We start from the raw sequence: 23008 nt of genomic DNA, 5'->3' as shown, positions 1-23008 counted from the left end.
CTTTGAGGTAAAGTGATCTACTGAAGGTCACATAATAAATTCCTTTCCACTGTACCCAAGAAAATGAAGGGTTTTCTCAAACATTAATTCCTGAATGTTTGACCCTTACTGTATCTCGGAGGAAAATCACCTTACAAAGAAGCAAAAGAGGTATGAAAAGGGAGACTCACCCTAGATCAGAGTATTCTTGAGCCACACCCTCACGCACTCTTATTCTAAATCCAAAGTGCTCCTCACTCAGATGCCAATGCATACACATAGATGTTCTCTTCACACTATGAAGATGGGGAAGACTAACCAGGAAATAAATTGATTCAAGACTGTACTTGAAAACGACATTAAGCCCCTCCCATAACAATGCAACAGTTACTAAGGAAATAAAGTGCATCAAACGGAAAACACCCCCACAGGAAGGGACATTTAAAAAAGGAGAGAGAGAGGGGAGAAAATGAACACCCACAAAATCTAACCAAATAACTTGTGGAATTAGATCTGCTTTGCCATTCATTCATGAGGACTTGGGTCAAACTCAATCACTGTAATCCCTGAGGAATTAAAATTTGGTCTTTGACAGATGACAGTTTTCACAAACTTAAACATTGTACTGTGGAGACATCTACTTGCAGGGGAAGATTAGGGACATGAAGTAGGCAAAGAGATCAAAATTCAATAGAGAAGTGAAACAGACTTTTTTGAAACCTGGTAATTTAAAAAAATATATTTTAAGCAAATCAAGTATTCAAAAAAAAGTGTAAACACTGCAGTTTAATTTTTTTTTAATTTCCTTTCACTGTGGACAGTCTGTTTCGTTGGCTAAGTGCTAGTTACCTAGGAGATGGCTGAGTGGTGAAATTGGATAGACTATATGTTGTAAGGAAAATGATCAGAGTTGTGGCAGTCTTTAGAAATGATGTCGATGGTCTCTTGTCACTACTCCTACCAAAAATGTTCCGGGGAAAGACAGAAGATAAAAAAAGTACAAAAACACATTCACCTGGATAAGTGGGGGAGCTATTTTAAAATATGAAATTATTTTAAATGAGTATTTTATATAGAAGTTGCTTTGTACTTCTGCAAAAAGAACGTGAAAAATTTTCAAACTTGCTGGTTCATTTAAGATAGAGATGACAAACAGTTTTTGAGATGGCTGTGAAAAAAAAGGAAACTTAGCTAGGATCTATTCCTGACTCTGACACACAAAAAAATCACTGTGTCACCTTGGGAAAAAGACTTCACACATTTTTGCATGAGTTTCTCCAAAATCCATGAACATATGAGTTGACAGCCTCGTTGAAGGCCTCTGCAAGTGTCAGTCAACATTCACTGAGTTCTGAGAAGGTACAGACTATACTCTAATGAGATTATAAAGAAATAAATATGGTCCTTGCACTAAGGCAGTTTATAATCTATTGGGGCTAAGGGGAGATAAGGAGAAGAATAAACAAGCAGGATCATGAAAAGAACATTAGATTTGGAAGTAGGAATGTGTTTTAATCCCAGCTTTGCCTTGTAGTCTGTGACCTTGTACACTGAGAAGCAGAATGGCTAAGTGGATAAAAAGCTGGTCTTCAAGACCAAATTCTCACAGACTAGCTGTGTGATCTTGGATAAGATAATTAACATCTCTGTGCTTCAGGCAACTCTCTTAAGAGTCTTAGTTGCAAAGAAAGTGCCAATCTATATCAGTTAAGGGCAGAGGTATTTTATTCACTAGGCATTCTCTATATAAATGGAATTATATATCTAGTTTTTAAATTCATTCTACAAGCTTCAATTTTCTTATGTGTAAATTGAGCAGGTGGTACCAAATAGCCACTAAGGTTACTGCCTGCCTTAAAAATCTCACTTAAACACTAAATGTCTGTTTTAAATTCCTATGTTTTAAATGTATTAACATTCGGTTTTGTAAAAGATTTTCATGAAAAACCTGAACATAGATCTGCCACTGACAATGTCTATGCTTTTCCCAAAAAAGCCCAAGTTTGGGCCTCTGTTTATGTGACTTCCAAGTCCAGTTACACTGAGAGAAAATTAGTTTAAGAAATCAGATTTGTGCCTTCAAATTTTCTCTTAGAGTTCTGATTTGGATTCTCTGAGCTATTCAAGAGAAAAAGGAAAGAATGACTCTTATGATCTTAGGGATGTCAAAGATCTTAGAGATCTGTTAGCTCAACAGTCTATTTTTTTGGGGGGAGGTGGGGAGATAGAATCATAGATCCAGAGCTGAAAAGAATCTGAAGCTATCTAGCCCAACTTCTTAATTTTACAGACAAGGAAACTGAGGCACAAGGAAGATGAATGACTTATCTGAACTCACATATGCAGAGCAATGAGAAAATGAAATTCTAGAAACTCACCCACCGAAAGTCACCTAAATTCCACAAGAGATGAACTAGAATACATGTATCATGTATGTATGTATGTATGTATGTATGTATACACAAATATACATGCATACATTAAAATATCCTTAATGAATTTTTATTGTCTCAATGTTTGAATAAATAATAGAGAACTCCAGTTAATATTCAGAAGGCTGAAAAGCCTTCATTGTGTTGGAGAGTAGAAAGAATTTTAGTCTCTGTATCAGGAGGGAACTGGGTTCAAACACTAACTGACATTGGCTAGCTCTGTGTTCATGAGAGATCATTTAATCCCTCTTGTCCTTAGCTTCCTTTCTTGTAAACTAGAGGTAATGATACTTATAGCATCTTCCTAACAAAGTCACTGTGAGAATCACATGAGGATCACATACATTCAAAGTACACTGAAAATAGTATGTTTAGTGGATGCTTATGGCTTTGTGAATAGAAAATTGGACTTTGTCCATATTTGTCATTGTTTTTTAGTTATTTTAGACTCTTTGTGACCCCATTAGACTCTTTGTGACCCCATTTGGAGTTTTTTTTAAGCAAAATTAACAGAGTGATTTGTCATTTCCTTCTGCAGCTTATTTTATAGATGAGAAAAATTAGGTCAACAAAGTGACTTTTCCCAGGATAACATAACTTCTAACTGTCTGAGACTTGATTTCAACTCAGGAAGATGAGTATTCCTAATTCCAGTAATTTTGTTTTCTTCCCACTACCACCCATATTCAATGACAGGAAGAAGGTAGAAACACCAAATTAAATAGAAAAGTGCAGAAAGGGTCATGCTGAGCAGTGTTGTTATTGCCCTCTTAGTTTTTTATATACATTTCTTTAAAAGAAAAGCATACATACAAATATAAATATATATAAAAAGCATAAATTGTATATAAGTTTAGTTTATTCAAACATCTTCCTTGTTCTTTATATATGGAAATGTTTGTTTTTATTGACGATTTTAAGTTCATCGTGAACTCTATCTCACACATACTGTGTAATCTTAAAAATGTCTCTTAATCTTTCTGTGCTAGAAAATTCTTTAAGAGTTTTAATTGCCAAAAAATGCTTATTTGTATTGATAAAAGGTAGAAGATGCAGTTTATTCATTTGGATTTCCCTACAAATATTGTTATACATCTTTAAAAACAAAAAGGTAAGACATTATATAAATAAATGTCAGCTATTATTATCAGAATATTTTAAAGTCTTTCAGCTCTGTCTTCTATTGTTTTTTGGTAAAGACCCATCTATTTAAAAAATTTGATGTTTTAAAAGGCCTGTACTTTCTTGGAGAAAAGACTGCCCAAGAGATAAAAATCAAAATACAAATTCCTTCCATGCCTACTACATTTATAGGATATAGGAAACAAGATGCAAAAAGCAGTGAGAATGTGTGGGGGAGGCATTTGGTATGAAGTTTAGCAGGGTAGGTAAAAAAGAAAAATGACAAAAAAGGAAATTATCTAGGCAAGTAAGGAAGCACAGCTTTTTAAATCTTTTTTTTAATCATTAAGAGTGTGAAGTATCACAGAAATGCACCAATAGGAAGTGATTCTATTTGGCTTTGATATTAGTAGGTATAATATTTTAAATGTAACTAAGCTTTTTCATATAGAATCCAGCTTTTTTTTTTCTTTATTTGTTCCAGTGACAGAAAGACTCTGTGTTTTTCATTTCCTTCATAATCATTCTTTAAACCAATGAAGTATATTCTGAGACAGAAGTCAATATTGTGGCCTTAGTACAAAGCCCCTCTTCATAACTTGATGGATCCAATGCTCTTTAATCTGATACAAAATCTTGGGGAGCTTGCTTTATTGGTCGCTTAAAAGCTAATAAAATTGATAAATGATAAAAGCTGATGTCTTCTGGAAATAATTCATCTGTTTAATTCAGTAATTAGAACTAAACAATGAGCAGATCATAGGAGCTGAAATCTAGAAAACTCTTCTTTCGGAGTTCAAAACTGGTCTTAGACATTTCAAGCTGGTAACCCTGGGCAATTCACTTAATCCTGTTTGCCTCAGTTTTCTCATCTGTAAAAAATGAGCTTGAGAAGAAAATGGCAAAATAACTATCACATATTTGCCAAGAAAACCTCAAAAGTGGTTACAAAGGGTTAGACATGACTGAATAACAAAAGTTTTTTTTTTTATTTCCAAAACCTTGAATTTTATTCTTCTTTCTATAATCAAAATGTGCCAAATTTTGACAAAAAGACTTTTCCCATAGTTGTTCATATTCACCTTTCTTTAAATAAAATAAATAAATGAAACCTGTTTGGTTTTGTTGGTTGTTTTTTATTCTGACAAAACACCTTGTCAAGTTACTCTCTTTCCAAACTCAATGTTGAAGGAAAAGTAAATTCCATTAATATTTTCTTTGAATATTTCCATACAAAAGGTTAATAGCTATAGTAATAACAGTAACAACAGCTAGCATTTCTATATCATTACTACCTGCTGTGCCAAGTGCTTTACAAACATTCTTTCATGCTATCCTTACAATAACCCTTGGCGCAAGGTGGTGTTATTATCTCCATTTTACAGATAAGAAAAGTAAGGCAAAAAGAAACTTATTGATTTGCCTAAATCTAAGTGTCTAAGATTTGATTTTTAACTTGTGTTCCAGACTGCACCTCCTAGCTTCCTCAGGTTCTACTTTGAGTTCTCCAGGGATGATCAATAGGAGAGGAAAGGATTAGAGAGAAAGAAACAGACAGAGAGAAAAAGAGAGACAGACAGTGAGAACATAAGTACAGACAGGCCTGGGGTAAGCCTTTCTGACACCCAGGGGCTAGATAGTCTCAACCCAGGATTCCAGCACAGCCAAATGCTTTTAATTTAATTGCATCTGTATGTCATTCACATATTCTGCCTTTAGGATTCCTTGGTGATTCATAACCACACACACACATACAGATATACACACACTGACTTCTTGTGAAAGAACTGAGGAAAGAGATAGAGGGAAAGGATGGGAACAATGTTCTAACATTTTTATCAACAGTATATCTATCTGTCTATTTATCTATTTAGAAAGATATACATGCACACATATATATGTCTATGTATACGTACATAGACAATCAGAATTCAAGCTATCTTGATACCTCATTGTCTTCTCTTTTATATGTTTTTAGAGAATAAAATTTGGAAACCACAAGCAACAATTATTTACAACTTCAAAAGTTCCTCATATATGCATATCCCCTCAAACAGTATACTTTCCTTCCAACAAGAGCTTTAAAAAAAAAAGACCAACTAAAATTGTTAAGAATGCCTTTAGAATTCCAAGTAAAATTGTTAAAACACAAACTTTTATCCATAAACAATATTGAATGGGGCATGGAAGTTAGATGAGTCAAATCAACTCACTTTTGTGGAATGACTTAATATGGTTGCCCAGGCTCAACAAGATATGCATTTTGACAGATGTCTTTAGGACATAATTTAAAATACTGCCCATCTGAGGGCCACCCCATAGGGCTGATGTCATGGAAGAAGTCTGGCATCAATTCAGTCCAAAAGCCTCAGAAATGAGCTCTCAGTAGTACAGTTACATACAATAAAGAACACTGCATCTGTGAGAGGCTCAGGCACACCAAGCAGTTTAATGAGCAATCCCTGACTCCACATATATTAAGGAAACACCGATAGGGTTTCACATCTTCCTGGAAGGCTGGATCAGTCAGCACTGTGAAAATGCATGTGTCATGAAGAGCAGCTGTTCAAGAGGGCAAGGAATTTAGGGTAAAGGCTCCCTAGTATTTAACTAATGGTACTCCACAAATCCGGGCTCTGTATATTCTTAAAAACTCCAGCCAAACATAAAAAGTTCATTATTGGACCAATTTCTACTGCCTTATCCCTGTGCTATGTTGCCCACAGTAAAACCAAAGCAGTGGTTGAAAGCTGAAGAAACGGCAAGGTACTGTGTGTACTAGCAGGATAGCCCATGAGAGTCTGTGCTTTCATGACCCTGTAATACAGTAGTGGTTGCCTCTAGGAACAAATGTAATGTGAGTAAACTTCTTACAATATGTGAGACCCTCCATGTTTTTTGTATAATGGTTGTTTTGCATCACCTGCTGTAGAAATCAATTTCATTTGGAATAGTGTATTAGAATTGGGAAAAATATTATTCTATTTGCTTGATTATAAATGAATCTGTTCACCTTCTAAACCCATTATTAAATATCATATAACAGATTTCTGGGATACCAAGAAATAAAACTACTGGGTCCCAGCTGCAGTTTGCTGTATTTAACTTGTGGAAATACAGCTCGAATCATAGTTTCTTATTCCCATTACTTGCTGAATTTAGCTACATAGTATTTGACCATACTGGATTAACTAGGAAAAGGTCTGGAACGATGTGATGTGTGTATTACATTGTCCAACAATATGCTCTCAAGGAAGGAAGGAAGGAAAGGAGGGGGAAGGAGAGAGGAGCAGAGAACAGGAAAAGAGAGGAGATGACAGGGAGGGGAAAAAAGGAGAAGGGAATGAGGAAAGAAGAGGAAAAGAGAGAAGAGGGGAGAACAAAAGCAAGGAGAGAATAGAGAGGGAGGAGGGGAAAGGAGGGGATGGGAGAGAAGGGAAGAAGAGAAGAGGGAGAGGAGAGGAAAGGAGAGGATAAGGGAGAACAAAGAAAGGAGAGAAGAACAGAGAGGGAGGAAAGGAAAGGCAAGGAGAGGAGAGAAGGGAAGAAGAGAAGAGGGAGAGGAAAGGAGGAAAGGATAGACAGAAAGAAGGTAAAAATACCAATCAGGAAATACATCAATGCAAGCTCTTCTCATATTCTTCAGGATCTGTTGGTGTTAACTGACAGTCCTACAGTGAGAAGAATAATGAAAGACAGGTAGAAAAAAAAAGGTAAGAAATACAGAAGAAGAAGAAGGTTGGGGTTTTTTTGTTGTTTTTTTTTGTTTTGTTTTTTACCATAGAAAGATAATAGCATCATGTTAGCTATCAAATGATCATCATCAGGCCAAGAAACTTCAGGGTACTGAAACAACAAGCAGGGAAAAATAGACATTTTCCTCAGTTTGGATTCCATAACCATTTATTAAGAACCTACATGCAAAGCACTGTCCTAAGTTTAGGGAATACAAAGATCAGTTTGACACGGGTTCTGTTCTCAAAGATTTTACAGTATCATTAAAGGAAGTTAAGTACATAACTATGATACAGTGGGAAAAGAGATAAGTGGAAAAAAAAAGAATATTTCAGATCATTTAATGGAGACATAACTTCCAAGTTGGAGGCAGTGAGGACAAGGAGGAGAGGGAGGTTAAACTGCACATATCCTGTAAACTCCCTCCCCCAGCTTCTTAAAGTGTGATTCACAACCCCACATGGGATATCATAACTGAATGTGGGGGTCATGAAGTTATGATTTATCAATAAATATTTGATTTGTATATCTATATCTATTTTATATATTTATATATGCAGGGTCATGTAAAAATTTCTTGGTTAAAGAAGAAAAAGTTTAAGAAGCCTTGCTGTAACCTACCAATTTCACTACTGAATATATATCCTAAAGGAAGTCAAACAGAAAGAAACGTCTATAAGATAAACATCACAGATCCCCACAATACTTTGTAGAGCAAGGGTTCATAACCCTTTTGTATGTTTCATAGACCCTAATGGCAATTTGGTGAAACCAATGAAGTTCTTTGCAGAATAATATTTTTAAATGCATAATGCAAAAAAAAAAATAGGCTTACAATTTAAATCAATTATATTAAAGTAATTAGCAAAGTATTTTTCAAATATTATTCATAAAAAGGGGGAAAGACTCACATGTATAAAAATGTTTTTGTAATGGCAAGGAACTAGAAGCTGAGTGGATGCCCATCAATTGGGGAATGGCTGATATTGTTCCATTTGAAATATTATTTTTCTATAAGAAATGATCAGCAGGATTTCAGGAAGTCCGGGAGAAATTTACACAAACTGATGCTAAATGAAGTGGGTAGAACAAAAAGAACATTGTACACAGCAACGACAAGATTATGTGATGATCAACTCTGATGGTCTTGGCTCTTTTCAACAATGAGGTGATTCAGGCCAATTCCAATAGACTTAGGATGGAGAGAAAAAGGACTATGGAAACTGAGTATGGATCACAACATAGTATTATTTGCTTTTTGTTTTTCTTTCTCATTTTTTCCTTTGTAATATGATTTTTTCTTGTGTAGCATGATAAACATGGAAATATGTTTAGAGGAACTGTACATGTTTAACCTATATTGGATTAATTGTCGTCTAGGGGAGGGAAATGGGAGGAAGGAAGGGAGAAAAATTTGGAACGTAAGATTTTGCAAGGATAAATGCTGAAAACTATCTTTGCATGTACTTTGAAAATAAAAAGCTATTAAAATATAAATATTAGATACTTTCTTTTCCTTTTATTAAACAATAGCAAATAAATCAAGAAGACTGTACTGAGAATTTAAGCTAACTGCCCCCAGGTCAGCTTAAGAAAATAGCTTTGCAAAAGGAAGAGGGAGGAGAACGTCTCATATGCAGACTTCATTCCTGAATATGAGGACAGAACTCCTGGCTTTCCTAGGCTTTTTCTACAATGTCCCAATAATCTCTTCATCCTAGAAGTTCATTCCATCCCTGAAACTTCTTATTCTATTAAAATATATTTTAAAAAAATACAAGTTCATGGATCCCAGGTTAAAAGACCCTAGTCTATACCAAGTACTTAATAAATGTTCACTATGTAGGAGAAAGAACAACAAATAATAAAATTAGATTGTCAAGATTAGACATTCAAAAGTAATTAAAGTCTGATGATAAGCAAATGAAAACAGCAAAAGTTTAGAAGATTATATTCCTGTAAGGAAGACCAAAAGAAAGATGGACTGCCTTGATGAACCTTCATAAATCCCATGAAGTATTTGGTCATCTCAAAAAGAAAATTATGAAACAAACATAAAAAGAGAGACATAATCAATAAAGCATTTGTTAAGCACTTACTATGTGACAAGCACTGTGTTAACTGGCATATTAGCCAACGGTATTCATCACTGAGTTGGTAGAGATCCACTGAAGAGTCCAAGATGAAAAGGGACACTCTATGGATGATGAGGTCCTCAGATGTTTCTATTTGTGGATAGCATAGCTCCAGTTCCAGCAAGCCCTAAAACATTAAAGAGCCTCCTGGAAAAAGATATTGATTCAAAATAATCTGGTCTGATCATCTACATGGGGAAGATCAAGTTGGATAGAGAATGTCTTTTTTTTCTTCTAAATTATGCCATATACTTGGACAGACAACTTGTAGAACTTGTCTATTACAACATGTATTAGGCAATATAATTGTACAAGAAATTGAGTCCAACATTAAATAGGAGGGAAAAAGCAGCCTACATTGTCTTAAGGAAACTAAAAAATTCCTTTAATATATATCCCAAGATTCTCTCAGAAACACCTATTAGATTTCAATATTCTACTAAAGATGATATATGTCTGAAAGATAAGGAACAGAATAATCTTTGAGAAGTGAAAATGAACTTTCCCAACCCCTCTTAATTTTTAGTACCTTCTCTCTCTTAATTATTTTCTACTATATATATATATATAGCTAGTTTGTATATATTTGATGCTTAATCTCTTCCCCATTATATTGTGTACTCAAGGTACTGTCTTTTGCCTTTTTCTATCACAACTGCTTAGGACAGCACCTGGCATGTAAGAGGTACTTAATAAATGTTTACTGGCTGACAGACAATGGAAAAGTTCATGATGAATAAGAGGATGTTCTCTCCTAAGACCAATGAGGAAATTTTTTTAAAAAATTAGACCAAAAGATATCAGCAGGAAGTCAAGTCAATGAGCTCTTGCTAAGCACTTGCAGTGTGCCAGGCACTTGTGTTTAGAGTTGGAAAGGTATGATAGAAAAAGAAGTTGAGCAGGCACCCAGATGATGAGGGCAAGGGAGGACAAATAACTAGGCAGAGAGCTTGAATGATACTACCAGAAATGAGGAAGGTCTCCAAAATATTGAATGGACACTATGGGGGACCTTCACTGAGGATATGCCCAATAGTTATATGCAATAGATAAGCATGGATTAAATATATCTTCAGAAAATATATCTAAGTCCAAATGGACCACAGATCCTTTGAGGATTTGAATATTTGAGCCAAAGATGATTCAGGATTTGTTTCTAAACACATTAATTTATTAGTCTTTACAAAAATGCTTATAGCACTTAAACAATTCAATAAAATTATGGATTCATTCCCCTTGTTCTATATGCCATAGGCCCAAATTCAGAGAGTTATTAGATACTACAGAGCTTCCCTCATTCACATTCAGGTAATCCCATCTAAAATGATACATCATTAAGTTTCCATAAAGAAAAGCATATTTTGATGTATAATATAATTTCAGACGAAATAATAGCTAAATATGATTATTAAAATAGCTTCTACCACCACCTGAAAATTACTTCTTGAAAGTTAAATATTTTTCTGTTTCCTTGAAAATGGTTTTAAAAAATGATTCTCTCCTCCCTTGTCAGCCCTACAAGATGACCTCCCACATCTCACTTAGAATCATGTCATAATACACCAGGGTTCCCCCACCTATGGGTGGACTCTGGTAAAAGAGATTTTAGAGTTTGGAAGCTGGCTGCCATTGAAATTTAAAAGTGCTCTAGTTACTCTACTTCCATTCCCTACCCTTCTAGTTCCCATGGAAACAGACATCAGATCGCCAAAAAACAGGGTAAAGATAGCACCATGCCCAGTTTTCCCCACAATCTGTTTCCATGGGAACAGGAAGGGAAGGGAAGGAAAGCCTAGAGAGCTTGCAGATTTCAGTCATTGTCAGCTGGGAGATGCAGACAGTTCTGGCTAAACTGCCCAATGGTCTGCAGAACCCAATAGGCTTCTCACTCAATTACCAGCCATCTTTGGCGTGGGGTCACATACAACCAGAATAATAAGACTATGGAACTCCATGTGTGCATACCCCCCAGACAAGGAATAGATGCAAGCCTTATTTCTCCTAATTTCTCTTAGGTCTATCCTGACATAATCCAGATTACAATTTATTTTTAGTTCTACGACCCTAAAGTAAAAATCAATGTTGAACAACTTCTTCTTCATAAAGAGACAAATATAATCTAAGACTTAGGCCTGGAAGGCTATTTGTTATAACTGTTCAACTACCACTGAAGTTGAGGCAATAATAGCTTCTTCTTGGCTTCTGACTATATCCTACCTAAGACTAAACTGTGAAGAAATTTCTTTAGATCATGAAAAAGATTCAGTCTTTTCTTCATATTTTATTTCTACTAAATTATGGAATTATAGTAAGAAAGACTCTTAACACAAGGACCATTCTGACAAAAGGAAACTGCATGAGAGATACAGTGGGATGGTTAAAGAGTAATAACAATTTACTTTTGTAAATTGGTACAATTACTATTAGAGGCATCATGGGGGATGAGAGGTGGACTATAGAATCAAATCTTAGAACTATGGTGATGACCAAAGTAAGCTATTGTATTTATATAACATTTCCAGATTTGTCAAGTGCTTTATCCCCAAATTAATTCTAACAAAAACCTTATGAGGTAGATGTTATTATTTCCACTTTATAGATGAAGTTGATTTACTCAGGGCCACATTAACTAATAAGAATCTAAGGTGAGGTTTTAAATTCAAGCCCCATGTCTGAGAAGAAAGAAAAAAACTAATTTTAAAGAAACACCATTCTTTCCAAGTCATCTACCTAAGAAAAGCAAATGCAATTCCTATCATTACAAGGACCAAACCAATGGAGGAGATGGGAATATAGGGGAAAGGGGCAACTGGAGGAAGGCTCAATCTGAAGTTCTTTCATGAAGTGATGTTTTTGACAAATCTGTTCTGATATTAGCAAAACATACACTATGAAACTAACTTCTAATTTTCAGGTAAAAGTATATAAAGCCTCCCTCCCCCCAAAACCCAAAGTATTTATTTCAATGCTGTTCCACAACATATTCCTTAAACTATACATACTAAAAGGCCAGTATATTGCTCAAATACATGTTAATAGCATAGTGTTTTAAGAAGTTCTTTCTTTATCATGAGAAAAACGAAAAGGCAAATATTAACTCTTTATTGACTATATTCTTCCATTTAAAAAATTATATTCTCTTTCCTAAATCTTGAATATTAAAACAATAGCAAATAATTCAACCAATTATTCAACCAAAATCACTAAATTATTTTAAAGGCTTCTCCAAATAAATAATTTTCTGGTACTAAAACTGCAAAAGGGAAAGAAAAATCAGTGATTTGATTAGTCAGCATATAAGCAACAAAGATAGCTAAGCATTTTGCACAGGCCTATAATCCCATGTGGCCAAGGAAAACTCACATTCAAACTGTGAAGTTCATTTGTATTCCACAGAAGCAAAAATACACATATATTTATATATGTGTGTATAATGTCACACGTAGACTTTTTATATAAAAAGCTATGAAATTATATGGAAATCCATTTACTTTTTAGGATACTGAAGCAGATTCAGTAACATTCTAAAATTTGCAGGGCCAAAAAAACCAAAACAAAACAAAAAAAAAGCTCACAAACAAACAAAGCTTATATGGAAAAATTTTCCATTAGCTATCAACCATGCAGTGACCAATGTATAAATGATGTACGCAGCTGCTTAGGATACAATATACAGAGGAAAGCTTTTAGATATGCTTTAAATAAATGGATATATTTTAATATCCTAATCCATCAACCTCTTTGCACACAGGTATTTATTTTATAATAAATAAAGTTATGAAAACAGAGACAATGCACCTTTCCCAGCACATAGAACACTGCACTTTAGAGAGAAGGGATAAGGATAAGGAAATGGATCTGTGATTTCTCATTGTGTAGAATTCCTAGAGGAGAATGCTTCCTCTATCAAGGCAGGTCAGCTCTTCTGTATGAGTTCTAGCCTTAGAAAACTGCCTGCGGCACTGGTTTAAATGACTTGACTAAGATCTTACAGTCAATAGGTATCAGATATCCAGGTCCTCCTCACTATTTTCCTATTATGCCACATTTCCTATATTTTTATATAGTAGACACTTAATAAATGGCAGGTGAATAAAGGAATGGTCAGTTATATGAATGAATGAATGAGATAGCATCAAACCTGAATGCAAAGCTTTCAGGAGGGCTAAAGGAAGGGGGTTCAAGTATTTTTTTCTGATAAGAGCAGGGAGTTTTAGTAGGCGTAAGTTAGCAACATAAGTTGGCAGTGTGATTAGCCAACAAAATTGATGCCATCTTGGGCTTCATTAAGAGAAGCAAAGGTTTCTGGAATAGAAAAGTTGTGATCAGGGCAGCTAAGTGGCGCAGTGAATAGAGCAATCTGGCCTCAGACACTTAATACTCCCTGGCTGTATGACCCTGGGCAAGTCACAACCCCAATTGGCAGTTAAAAAAAAAAAAAAAGAAAGAAAGAAAAAATGAAAAGAAAAGTTATGATCTCTCTAGTTTCTTCCTGTCTTGGTCATCCTCATCTGAAGGACTATACTCCATTCTGAAGATCCCAGTTTAGGAAAACTGATAATAAACTAGAGACCTTTAAGGAGGGCAACAAGAATACTGAAGAGTCTTATGTCTACGTAATTGAGGTTGAGTGATAGAAACTGGTCATGTTTGTCTTGCAGAAAAAAAGAAGGCTTACAGGAGATTTGAGAGCTGTCTTCATTTGTATGACTGGCCAGCATGTAGACAAGGGATTAGACATGTCCCACTTGGTTCTAGAGGGTTAAGTTAGGAGTGACAGGTAAAAATTGCAGTGAGGTCATTTGAGGCTTAGGAGTCAGGGAAAATTTCCTAACAGTTAGAGGTGCCCCAAAAAGTGATACATTCTCCTTTCCTTGAGAATTTTCTTATAGAAACAGAATGTCTACTTGTTACATAAATAATTAGAGGAGCTCCTTTATATATAAGTTGGACTAAAAAGCTAATGAAGCCCCTTCCAATTTACAAATTCTGTGATTAAGTGATTCTAAGCTTACTTAGAGTACACAAATGTCTTGTTTCAATACTGGTGACAATATAAATAAAACTTCAATTCATCAAATATTGGATAGGGCTAATTTGCAAAACAAGCAGGAATTATTAATTGTCATTAACACAGAACAAAATATTTTTAATTTCCATGGAAGATTTTATCTATAATTTGAACCTATCATATTCTATATCTACTGAAATATATCCAATTGTGAGAGAGCCTGGTTAGAACAACATTTTATTACTACTTGTGTATCAAGTTTTTTGAAGAAGGATTCTCATAAGGGTCCCAGGCTGTCCTCAAGCAGTTTACAATCTACAGTTATAGCTTAGTTAATACAATCATTTCTACTGTAAAGCAATAAAATAAAAGCACAGTACTATGCAAAATTATACAACAAAAATCCAAGGATTAATGGGAAATATGGAGTGAGGGATACAATGCTCAAAAACTTCACCAGTAACATTAAAGAAAAAGAAAGGAATCTTTAAAAAAGAGCACAATTTTATACACATTAAATGGTAAAGAAATACATAAATACTACAATAAGTTATGGCACCATCCACTGTACCCAGTTTCCCACAGCCCAAGATGGTAAAATGTACTACAAGTTGGACTGGCTGCAACTCCAGGCCTCAGGCTACACTGGACCAGAAAGGTAGGGATATGTGGATCAGCCCTCCTCTGCCAATACCTTCTACTGCACCAAAAAAAAAAAAAAAAAATACAATAAATTTTGCACTTCACCTTGAAAAAGAAATTTGCTTGTGGAAGTAGGCATTTATAGGGTTACAGCTTGTGAGTTATTGTGAAGTGGTGCAATGTTGTGTATTCTTACTATTTCTTGAGAAAGAAACTGCAAACTCAGAATTCAGGTTATTCTCAAAATGTTCCAAAATAGATCAATCCTATTGGAACAAATTCACATTTTCAAAATAGGTACTATAGCCGAACTGACTATATATTATGATGTCTCTCACAGCCCTGGAAAAAATGCAGCCAGATTATATTTCTAGATATATATTTCTCACCAACACATTCTAAAAACTCATGGTCTTTACCTTATTAAAAGGCTAATATTAAGGAAAAACAATATATTTGTGAATAATGGTTTACAAGAAACTGGAATCCTGTCTTATTCATTTCATTCTAATTTTTTGTTTTTAAAAACATTCACCTCTAAGAATTTTCCAGTTATATTTATCTAGATCTGGTCACCCCAAATATCCTAGCAACTTCCAGAATTTATTTAAAGAACTGCTACTATTTAGATACTAGATGGCATACTTGCTTGTGTTGTGATATCTGATTATTTATATTTTTCTTGTTTGTCTAATCTTCCTCATTATATTCATTTTGATTCAATAAATACTTATTAAGCATTTACTATATGAGGAGCACAGTCCTTAACCTCAGAGACTTACAATCTACTAGGAGATGTGTGCATATGGGAGAGGGAGAGGGGAAGGTTATGTCTGTCTGTCTGTCTGTATTTCCTTCTCAAAAAGACAATGGGGGGAAGGGAAGGCTAGTGAGTAAGAGAGTGAGAGAGAGAGAGCTATTCAATAGCAAAGAGAACCTTATAAGAGGAGTAGCTATGACATAATGAAAAAAGGACTAACTGGCTTTAATATTAGAAGACATCTCTGATACTTAATACTGTGTGACACCGGGCAAGTCACTTCCCCTCTACAGACTTCAGTTTCTTCATGAGTAAAATGAATTAGGTTGTTCTCTGAAATCCCTTTCAACTGTGGATGTGTGACCTAAGATCATAAGTAAATAAAAGACATGAAGAGATATATAAATGTTCAGAAAGAAAATTTGGAATTGGATAAGGAGGTGTTGCTTAAACAAATAAGTCTTGGAGGATAAGAAAAATTTTAAAAAGTGAAGGACAATGAAGGAGGGCATTCCAATCAACAAGCATTTATTAAGGGACCACTATATGCCAAGCATTGTGCTAGATGCTTGGGATACAAATAAAATAAATGAAACATCGCTTGTATCCTAACAGAAAAGAGAATAAAGATACATATAGAATAAACATAAAAACAAAAAAAGGTGCACATAAATACAAAGTAGTGAAAAAATGCATGGAGAGTAGGGAACATGTACAAATTCATTAGAGTGCACAATAAGTAAAAGATAGGAGTGGAAGATAATGTTGCAAATCTTGAATGGCTTTATGTTACAGAAGACCTTGAATGTAAAGCAGAGTTGCCAACAGAAGGGTCTGATGCAAAGTGAAAAACCCTTTGATAAGGGTGAAAGATGTGAGTGTAAAAGCTGGCTTCAAATCTAACATCAAAAATAACTAGCAATAGTTCTCAAACTTTTGTTCTCAGTATCTTCATGTTGTTAAAAAAAAAAAACTATCGAGGATCTGTTCAAAGAGTTTTTGTTCACATGGGTTATATTTATAGCTATTTACTATATTAGAAATAAAAAATAATTTTGAATTTATAGACCCTCTGAAAGGGTTTCAGAGACCCCAACAATTCTTTGGACTACACTTTGAGGACCACTGATTAACGTCCTGGCAACTGGTCTCATCCTTCCTCAAAATAGAGGGAGAAGAAATGGGAGCAGTGTCAGATTTTATATTCTTGAGCTCAAAGATGTTTCTTTGTATGTTATTCTATCATATTCTAGATCTACTAAAATATTTCCGATTGTGAGAGAGCCTGGTTAGAACAATATTTTATTATTACTTGTGTGTCAAGCTTTTTGAAGAGGGACTCACATAAGAGTCCAAGGCTGTCCTCAAGCAGTTTATAATCCACAGTTACAGCTTATGTTCATGTTGACCATGCGACTGCAACCATGAAATTAAAAGATGCTTGCTCCTTGAAAGGAAAGCTATGGCAAATTTGGACAGCATACTAAGCTATGGTTTTTCCAGTAGCAATGTATCTGTGAAAGTTGGACTATAAGGAAAGCCGAGTGCCATAAAATAGAGACATTTGAATTGTAGTGCTGGAGAAGACTTTTGAGAATTACTTGGACCTCTAGGAGTAGTAATACTCAAAGAAATTAATTCAGGTTATTCATTGAAGGTCAAATACTAAAATTGAAACAAATACTTTGGCCACCTAATGAGAAGATGGGGGACTGGAAAAAATTCTGATGTTGGAGAAGATTGAAGGCAAAAGGAGTAGGGGATGGTAAAAGATGAGATGAATAGATAGTATCATAGAAGTAATGATGATGAGCTTGAACAGACTTGAAGAGATAACAGAAGATAAAAAGGCTCGACGTGCCACAGTCCATAGGGTCACAAGAAGTCAGACATGACAATGAATAAACTGTTGGATTTTAGCAGAGGAAGGATATATGTGACTGCTCTGAAGATGAAGTGAAGAATGGATGGGGAAGAGGGTGCAGGAAGGTGAAGATAAGACTAATCAAGAAAAACTAAGAAGGCTATTTACCATAGTTCAGGCAGAAGTTCAATTAATAGGTTTCAGTAACTGATTAAATGTGAGTGCTAATGGTATAGAACTCCAAAGTTTGAAGGATGGCTTAAGTGGACAAATGATGATGTTATTAACAGGAATAAGAAAGTTAGGGTAAGAGGAAGATTTGAAGAAAAGATAGTAAGCATAAATCTGTCATTTTCATTTGTACTATACCAAGGACAGACACACTGAGGAAAATGTTCATTTCATAACTGGAGATAAGCAAGTTTGGAATTGAAGAGATTATATCTGTGCCTCTGTGTGTCTGCATGCACACATGGATATATACATCTTGAGGAAAATTATTTTTCTATTATATTAATAATCAATTATTAAAGTTGGATTAAGGCTTTTTCTCTTTATTTCTTCATTCAGAGACCAGCCCCTGTAGGTAAGACAGCTAGTTTCTGAAGGACTGATAAAAGAAATTATCCAAATCCTTCAGCAGCATGCTCCTCAATCTTGGGCAGGAGCTCAACCAACTGCAGGACTATAATTTAGAGCGTTAACAAAATCTAATCTAGATGAATACCAGTTCTAAAACATCAAGTCTGCGCCCTGTACCCCTCCATTACAGTTTAGGATGATCTAACTCATGAAAGAGAAAACCAACCAGAGTGATCTCAGTAAAGACAGATTCTTTTGTCCTGCTTGTTGTAGCCGGCTGAGTCTCAGAAACAAGCCACATTCTCAGCAAAAGAAGACTTAACCCATTCCCTCACTGACTGTTGATCAATCAAGGTTGATTTTTACTTGTTAAGGGCAACCCCTTTTTTAAAAGTCTATTAAGGCATTCAAGGTCTTCATTAGGTGCCTTTGGATACCAAGAGAAATTATTTACCATCAATTTATTGATTTTCAGCTGGCCTAATAAATAAACTTATTTGTTATTATTTTTATCATTATGATATTATATCATAATAATAAAATTAATAATATTATTATTAATTACCCAGAAACTCTTGTCTCTCATATTTTTCATTTGTCTCAATATTAAGAAACCTTTTATATTTTATTTTATTTTAATCTTATTTATTTAATAATATTTATTTTTACTATTTATTAATATTATTTAATAATTTAATAATGAATAGATAATATTTATTATAGTTCATATTTTTAGCTCCCTATGTAGCAGGTACTCAATCAATTTTGACTGCAAAATTCTCTCCTAAAAAAAAACAGCTAACAAGATGACTAACAGACTGGAAATCACAATCTTTTAATATCAACCTCCTCTCTCCCTATAAAACAAAACAAAACAAAACAAACAAACAAACAAACCAAGAACAACAACAACAAACAACCTGCAACACAAGAGAACAAATCCACTTTTAATTTACTTTGCATAACAGATTTGTTCCTAAAATGTTACACATCTAGAAATTTAGAGCTAACAGGAATACTGGAGATCATCATGTTCAATTCACTTTCTTTCTCTCTCCATATGTGTGGGTATGTATGTAGGAGAATATGAGGTCACTGTGGCAAAGAGATGTGAAATTCTTGCCTGTGAGCACAGATCACAGAGGTAGTGGACATATGAAGCAATATTTAATCCATAACTACTAGCTCGAAATAAGTGTACTTTCCACTTACCATACTATCATGTAATCCCTAGTTTATAAATTGAATTTTTGGAAATTAGATCCTAATTTAAATGTATCAAGAATTCAGATAATTAGGTTATAAACTAACGAATAAAACTATTGGCTTCAGTAAAGGAGCAAGATACAAAAGAAAATCACACACAAAAAAATCAGAATTTCTATATATGTTACTATTAAAAAACCAAGATCAAAGTATAAAAATATCACTCATGAAAAAGGCACAAAATATCTTGGAATAAACCTATTAAGGCATATTCAGGATTCATGTTACTACAACTATAAAATATCATTTATAGGAATAAAGGCAGATTTTAATTGGAATCATCTATTGGTTATGGCTAGATTGCATGAATATAATAAAAATAATACTACCTAAATTAATTTACAGATTTAATATTATACCTAGGAAACTATCAAGGGGATACTTTACAGAACCAGATAAAACAACAAAATTCTTTTGGAGGAACAAAAGGTTTAGAATCTCAAGGGGAATAATGAGGAGAAACAAAAGTAGATATGAAGAAGGTATAGTATTCTCAGGTCTGAAAGAACATCATAAAAGCAAAAATTATTTGGCAACTGGTTAAACTAGTTAAAAAAGGAAAAAGCAAGAAAAAGAGATCTATGAAATAAACTAACAAAGATCCAGAAGCAAAAAAAAAAAATTTAATTTCAGTGTTCAATAAATTCAAGAACATAAACTAGGTAGGGGAAGGATTCCCTATTGAGCAAGAACTTCTGGGAAAACTATAAATCAGTTAGACATAAATTAGGCATAGATAAGCAATTTTAAATATACATATACATATATATAAACACACATAAGTATGTATATATACAACACATGTGTGTGAATATATATACACACACATACATATATCACTATCAGTCCTATACAGATAAGCAATATAAAGGATAGTAATAATAAATGTAATAATAATAATAATAATAGCCAGCATTTATATAATGCCTACTATGTGTCAGGCACCATACTAAGCATTTCACATTTTATCTCTTTGATTCTTACAACAATCCAGGGTTGTTCAGTCTTTTTAGCCATATTTGATATTCTGTGAACCCATTTAGATTAGGTTTTTTTTTTTTTTTTAAACAAAGATTGGTGTAGTTTTCCATTTCTTTTTTTGATTCACTTTACACATGAAGAAACTGAGGCAAATGGTTAAAATGACTTGCTCAAAATCATACAGCTAGTAAGTGTCTGAGACTGAATTTGAACTAAAGTCTTCCAAACTCTAGAACTGGTACTATTATTCTAATTTTATAAGTAAAGAAACTGAGGTAAACAGGTTAAATAATTTGCCCATGATTATCCAGCTTAGTAAGTGTCTAGGGCTGGATTTGAACTTCTGTCTTCCTGACTCCAGGTCCAGTAGTCTGTATGTCACTTTAAGAAAAAAAAATTTAAAGAAAAGGAGAAAATACCTTCAGAACTATAATGGGCAAGGTTTAATAATCAAATAACGGATCAAAGAGATCACAAAGAACAAAATTTTTTTTTAAAAAATTAAGTTTCTGCATGAACCCAATCCATGTAACTAGAAGTATGAATAAGTAGAAATTTTTTGCATCAATTAACTCAAATAACAATCATGAGATCATAGCTCTTCATCTGAAACTTCAGAGGTCATCTGGTTCAAACCCTTCATTTTTTACAGCTAAGAAAATGGAAGTTCCTCTTTCTCTCTTCCTTTTCTTTTTCCCTCCCTCCTTCCTTTCCTCTTTCCTTTCATCCCTCTATCCACATAAGGAATCATATCCTTACCTGCAGGTGTTCTGCCTGAAGGGAATTTTGTTCCATGAAACTGCATGAGATATCTCAGGGTTTATGGTCTAGTTTTCTTTCTTAAGGATTATACCTTAAACCCAAATCACTCTAGCTCTTACTGACTAGCCAACTATAAGCCTCAGCCTAGCCTCTATTGAGATATTGTTTTGTCTCTGATGACTCACAGTGAGTGTAAATAGCATTTTTTTTTCTGCTTTGACCAGGAATTTTTAGAGTTTTCCCCTCCCAGAGTAATTGTTTTTGGGTTTTTTTTTTTTTTAACTAGGTAAAAGAGGCCATTGCTTCAGACAAACTGAGACTGGGAAAAACCTTAGCTTAAAAAAGTCAAGTTCTCCCACTGTATCTAGGGCCATTTCCAGTCATTCTGATCTTTATTTTACCAATGGATCCAGATAGTTCTGGAGGAGAAAGTGAGACTGGCGACTACATAGCCCTCTCTCACTTAAATCCAATTCATTTCTAAGTCATGATATCACCTTTCTGATGTCATGGTCCTCTTCGAGAAAGAAGGACAAACAACAATATAAGTTAATCCATTTCATGCCTAATGTCACAAAGACACTAAAGTATAAGAGGCAGGATCTGAAACAAGGTTATTTGACTTTCTCCCTATGAACTCTTCCCTGCACTATACTTTCTCTGATATAGACAACTGATATAAGCATCTAAGATGAAGTGCAATTCACCAATATTTAAAGGATCCATAGATTTATTAACAAAATGGTTTTCAAAAGAATATAGTTTTCACAACTGCAGACAACTAAAAGCATACAAAAATGTTCCAAATCACTAATGATCAGAAAAGTACATGTTAAAATAACTCTGAGATTTGACCTCATACTTATCACACTGAAAAATATGATTTAAAAAAAGAAATTGTATTGGAGGAATCATAGGAAGACAGACATTATTAATGTACTGTTGACAGCTATGACAATCCAACTATTATGTAATATAATTTAGAATTATGCAAGACAAGTCAATGAACTTTTCACACTTTTTGACTAATTAGTCCTACGTACTAGGCAAATATTCAAAGGAAGTCAAAGATAGAAAAAAAAAGTTCCAGATTTGCATTATATTTATAATGGTCATAATTGATAAGGGGCTGGCTCCAATGAACAGAGCACTGGAGAGACTGGTGAGCTCAGAATCACGAAGACTCATCTTCATGAGTTCAAATCCAGCCTCAGACATTTAACAGCTGTGTGACCGTGGACAAGTACATCACTTTTGCCTCAGTTTCTTCATCTGTAAAATAAGCTGAAGAAGGAAATGGCAAACTACTTTGACAAGAAAATACCAAAATGGGGCCATGGAGAGTTAAATTTGAACAAAAATTCAAAGTCAGGAAGGCTTGAATTCAAGTCCCAACTCTTATCAGTCAAATCATTTTATACTTCAGTGCCTCCAAACAATTGTGTAAAACTGTGTAATTTCCACTCTGCAGTGATACAGCAATTTCTTCCCAGGGTATTTGCTACATCAGTAAGATTCTAATGATGAGGGCATAGCATATGATCATAATGAAATATTACTGCACTATAAGAAACAAAGAATGTGAATTCAGAGAAATCTGTGAAGATTTATATAAACTGATACAGAAGGAAGAATAAAGAATCCAAATAATGCTACAATAATGGAAATGAAAGCAATAAGACAACTGCATTAAGATTAAATCCAATGATCAATAATAGTCATAAGGGATATATCTCC

General features: G+C 34.2%; 1 protein-coding gene across 7 annotated transcripts in view; it reads right to left on the bottom strand.

Annotated features, from left to right (window-relative positions):
* The window catches only part of LDLRAD4 (low density lipoprotein receptor class A domain containing 4), a 567965-nt gene that overhangs the window by 342471 nt on the left and 202486 nt on the right, over positions 1-23008 (bottom strand). Inside the window, exon 1 of one of the 7 annotated variants that reach the window (XM_023496267.2) lies at positions 171-306. The exons of the other annotated variants lie outside the window; for them this stretch is intronic. The gene's annotated coding sequence lies outside the window, so the exon portion shown is untranslated. Of the gene's footprint in view, positions 1-170; positions 307-23008 lie in introns of those variants that run through there. 7 annotated transcript variants of the gene reach the window in all.

The sequence above is a fragment of the Sarcophilus harrisii genome, chromosome 1 (assembly GCF_902635505.1).
Source record: "Sarcophilus harrisii chromosome 1, mSarHar1.11, whole genome shotgun sequence".
NCBI classification, from domain to species: domain Eukaryota; kingdom Metazoa; phylum Chordata; class Mammalia; order Dasyuromorphia; family Dasyuridae; genus Sarcophilus; species Sarcophilus harrisii.
This window is presented reverse-complemented; position numbering and strand designations above follow the sequence as displayed.